At 43.1% G+C, this 5,111-nt stretch overlaps 1 non-coding gene across 1 annotated transcript; it reads right to left on the minus strand.

Annotated features, from left to right (window-relative positions):
- Positions 1-4,256: 4,256 nt before the first annotated feature.
- Trnap-cgg lies at positions 4,257-4,331 on the minus strand. The gene has a single exon. It is a non-coding gene; the product is annotated as a tRNA-Pro (tRNA).
- Between the last annotated feature and the right edge of the window lie 780 nt (positions 4,332-5,111).

Here is a 5,111-nt window from a genome sequence, read left to right on the forward strand (position 1 = left end):
TACTAAAGAAATTGAACAATAGATATAAAATCTGCATTCATACGATAAAACGACATGAGCCCCGGCCGACTCACATTCCGAATAACCGCCACCAATCCACAGGCTTTGTCCATGTCCACCATGCCAGCTACTTAGATTCCTGCGGGGAATCGGACGCAATTGTGCATCCGCATTGAATCTCGTGGATCCATTGCCCATCGAGGCGAATCAATTACGTCATAGCGTGATGTCTGTTCTTTCGGACATGTCCGAACATCAGACACCAGGCAGTCATACGAAACAGGCCATTATCAACACGTCACTGAGTTTCAACGAAGCCATGTATTACGGCTACGAGAAACTGGATGTTCCTTCTGCGATACTCCAGAACCGCATGGCAGGAATGTAGCTACTGTACATGACTATCGGCAGCGGTGATCACGAGAATTTTTTTTTTTTTTGTGTTGAGTCTTCGCACTGGTTTGATGCCGCCCGCCATTAATTCCACTCGTGTGTGAGTCTCTTCATCTCAGAGCAGCACTTGCAAAATATGTCCTCAATTATTTGCTGGATGTATTCCAATCTGTCGTCCTCTACAGTTTTTGCTCTCTACAGCTCCTTCTAGTATTATGGAAGTCATTCCCTGACGCGTTAACAGATGTACTACGATCCAATCCATTCTCCTTGTCGGTGTTTTCCACATACTCCATTAGTTTCCGATTCTGCGCAGAACTTCCTCATTCCTTACTTTATCAGTCCACCTAATTCTCAACATTAGTCTGTAGCACCACATCTCCGATGCTTCGATTCTCTCTTGCTCCAGTTTTCCCACAGTCCAAGTTTCACTGGCATATAATGCTGTGCTCCAAACGTACATTCTCAGAAATTTTTTCCTCAAATTAGGGACAATGTTTGATAATAGTAGTCTTCTCTTGGCCAGAAATGCCCTTTTTGCCAGTACTATTATGCCTTTGATGTTCTCCATTCTCTGTTGATTATTTTGCTCCCTAGGTAGTAGAACACCTTAACTTTATCCACTCCGTGACTATCAATCCTGATGTTAAGTTTCTCGGTGTTCTCGTTTATGCTACCTCTCATTACTTTCGTCTTTCTTCGATTACTCTCAGTCCATGTTCTCTACTCGTTGCACTGTTCATTTCATTCAGCAAATCATGTTATTCTTCTTCACTTTCACTAGGTGTAACAATGTCTTTCAGAGAATCTTACAGTTGATATCCTTCTGCCTCGAATTTTAATTTCGGAGCGAAATACTGCATCCCTGTCATACACCATTTTTAATCCGAGCACCTCGTTCTTTGTCGTCCACTCTTATTATTCCCGCTCGGCTCTTATACGTATTTTATATTACACTGTCACTGTAGCTTACCCGTATTTTTCTCAGAATTTCGAGCATCTTGCACCATTTTATATTGTCGAACGATTTTTCGAGATTGACAGGTCCCATGAATGTGTCTTGATTTTTCTTTAGTCTTGCTTCCGTTATCAACCACAACGTCAGAATTGCCTCTCTAGTGCCTTTACCTTTCCTAAAGCCAAACTGATCGTCATCTAACAGATTCTCGATTTTTTTCTCCATTCTTCTGCATATTATTTTTGTCAGCAATTTGAATGAATGAGCTGTTAAACTGATTGTATGATAATTCTCGCGTTTGTCAGCTCTTGCAGTCTGCGGATTCGTGTGGATGATATTTTTCCGAATCTCAGAAGTTATATCGACAGACTAATATACTTTACACACCACCGTGAATAGTCGCTTTGTTACCATATCCCCAAAGATTTTAGAAATTATGATGGATTGTTATCTATCCCTTCTGCTTTGTTTGATCTCACATTCTGTTGCTGATACTGGATCCCATGTCTCTTCTAAATGGACTCCTGTTCTTCTTTTACAACATCGGAAAAATCTTCCACCTCACAGAGGTCTTCAGCGTATTCTTTCTATTCTTTCTACCTATCCGCTTTCTCCTCTGCATTTAACAGTGGAATTCCCGTTGCAATCGTAGTGTTACCTCCGTTGTATTTAATGTGACCGAAGTTTATTTGGACTTTCCTATATGCTGGGTTGGGACCCGTGGTCTAGGGGACGCCGGCACGGTAGCTCAGCGTGCTCGGTCAGAGGGTTAGCTCCCTCTGTAATAATAAAAAAAAAAAAACTGAGTTAATCGATCAACAACGAACTTAAACGGATATCTTACGACGTCCGCCCCAGGCAGATGCAACGAACAAAGTCTTTGATTCATAATCGGAATGTCTTCGGTCCCGGGTTCGATCCCCGCCACTGCCTAAATTTTGATAAATAAGAAGTCAGCCTCATTCTGCCAACGGCCTTGTCAAAGAGGGCGGAGGAGCGGATAGAGGTTCAGGGCACTCTCTTGTCCTAGGGGCGGGAAATTACCCCTAAAGGTGGAAGAATCAGCAATGATCAACGACATGAGGATGCAGAAGACAATGGAAACCACTGCATTAAAGACGCGTAACGTGTATACACAGGACATGTGGCCTGTAATTCAAGAAGTGTCATGATGATCTCTCCATTGGCAAAAGATTCCGGAATAGTCCCCCATTCGGATCTCCGGGAGGGGACTGCCAACGGGGAGGTTACCATGAGAAAAAGATTGAATAATCAACGAAAGGATAACGTGGAATGTCAGAAGCTTGAACGTGGTAGGGAAACTAGAAAATCTGAAAAGGGAAATGCGAAGGCTCAATCTAGATATAGTAGGGGTCAGTGAAGTGAAGTGGAAGGAAGACAAGGATTTCTGGTCAGATGAGTATGGGTAATATCAACAGCAGCAGAAAATGGTATAACAGGTGTAGGATTCGTTATGAATAGGAAGGTAGGGCAGAGGGCGTGTTCCTGTGAACAGTTCAGTGACCGGGTTGTTCTAATCAGAATCGACAGCAGACCAACACCGACAACGATAGTTCAGGTATACATGCCGACGTCGCAAGCTGAAGATGAACAGATAGAGAAAGTGTATGAGGATATTGAAAGGGTAATGCAGTATGTAAAGGGGGACGAAAATCTAATAGTCATGGGCGACTGGAATGCAGTTGTAGGGGAAGGAGTAGAAGAAAAGGTTACAGGAGAATATGGGCTTGGGACAAGAAATGAAAGAGGAGAAAGACTAATTGAGTTCTGTAAAAAGTTTCAGCTAGTAATAGCGAATACCCTGTTCAAGAATCACAAGAGGAGGAGGTATACTTGGAAAAGGCCGGGAGATACGGGAAGATTTCAAACAGATTACATCATGGTCAGACAGAGATTCCGAAATCAGATACTGGATTGCAAGGCGTACCCAGGAGCAGATATAGACTCAGATCACAATATAGTAGTGATGAAGAGTAGGCTGAAGTTCAAGACATTAGTCAGGAAGAATCAATACGCAAAGAAGTGGGATACGGAAGTACTAAGGAATGACGAGATACGTTTGAAGTTCTGTAACGCTATAGATACAGCAATAAGGAACAGCGCAGTAGGCAGTACAGTTGAAGAGGAATTGACATCTCTAAAAAGGGCCATCACAAAAGTTGGGGAAAGAAAACATAGGTACAAAGAAGGTAGCTGCGAAAAAACCATGGGTAACAGAAGAAATACTTCAGTTGATTGATGAAAGGAGGAAGTACAAACATGTTCCGGGAAAATCAGGAATACAGAAATACAAGTCGCTGAGGAATGAAATAAATAGGAAGTGCAAGGAAGCTAAGACGAAATGGCTGCAGGAAAAATGTGAAGACATCGAAAAAGATATGATTGTCGGAAGAACAGACTCAGGATACAGGAAAGTCAAAGCAACCTTTGGTGACATTAAAAGCAACGGTGGTAACATTAAGAGTGCAACGAGAATTCCACTGATAAATGCAGAGGAGAGAGCAGATAGGTGGAAAGAATACATTGAAAGCCTCTATGAGGGTGAAGATTTGTCTGATGTGATAGAAGAAGAAACAGGAGTCGATTTAGAAGAGATAGGGGATCCAGTATTAGAATCGGAATTTAAAAGAGCTTTGGACGACTTACGGTCAAATAAGGCAGAAGGGATAGATAACATTCCATCAGAATATGTAAAATCATTGGGGGAAGTGGCAACAAAACGACTATTCACGTTGGTGTGTAGAATATATGAGTCTGGCGATATACCATCTGACTTTCGGAAAAGCATCATCCACACAATTCCGAAGACGGCAAGAGCTGACAAGTGCGAGAATTATCGCAGAATCAGCTTAACAGCTGAAACTTCCTGGCAGATTAAAACTGTGTGCCCGACCGAGACTCGAACTCGGGACCTTTGCCTTCCGCGGGCAAGTGCTCTACCAACTGAGCTACCGAAGCACGACTCACGCCTGATACTCACAGCTTTACTTCTGCCAGTACCTCGTCTCCTACCTTCCAAACTTCACAGACGCTCTCCTTCGAACCTTGCAGAACTATCCTTTCTTTCAGGAGTGTTAGTTCTGCAAGGTTCGCAGGAGAGCGTCTGTAAAGTTTGGAAGGTAGGAAACGAGGTACTGGCAGAAGTAAAGCTGTGAGTACCAGGCGTGAGTCGTGCTTCGGTAGCTCAGTTGGTAGAGCACTTGCCCGCGAAAGGCAAAGGTCCCGAGTTCGGGTCTCGGTCGGGCACACAGTTTTAATCTGCCAGGAAGTTTCATATCAGCGCACACTCCGCTGCAGAGTGAATATCTCATTCTGGCAGCTTAACAGCTCATGCATCAAAGATGCTTACAAGAATAATATACAGAAGAATGGAAAAGAAAACTGAGAATGCGCTAGGTGACGATCAGTTTGGCTTTAGGAAAAGTAAAGGGACGAGAGAGGCAATTCTGACGTTACGGATAATTATGGGAGCAAGGCTAAAGAAAAATCAAGACACTTTCATAGGATTTGTCGACCTGGAAAAAGCGTTCGACAATATAAAATGATGCAAGCTGTTGGAGATTCTGAAAAAAGTAGGGGTAAGCTATAGGGAGAGACGGGTCATATACAATATGTACAACAACCAAGAGGGAATAATAAGAGTGGACGATCAAGAACGAAGTGCTCGTATTAACAAGGGTGTAAGACAAGGCTGTAGCCTTTCGCCCCTACTCTTCGATATGTACATCGAGGAAGCAAT

This window comes from Schistocerca americana, chromosome 8 (genome assembly GCF_021461395.2).
Source record: "Schistocerca americana isolate TAMUIC-IGC-003095 chromosome 8, iqSchAmer2.1, whole genome shotgun sequence".
Lineage (NCBI taxonomy): Eukaryota > Metazoa > Arthropoda > Insecta > Orthoptera > Acrididae > Schistocerca > Schistocerca americana.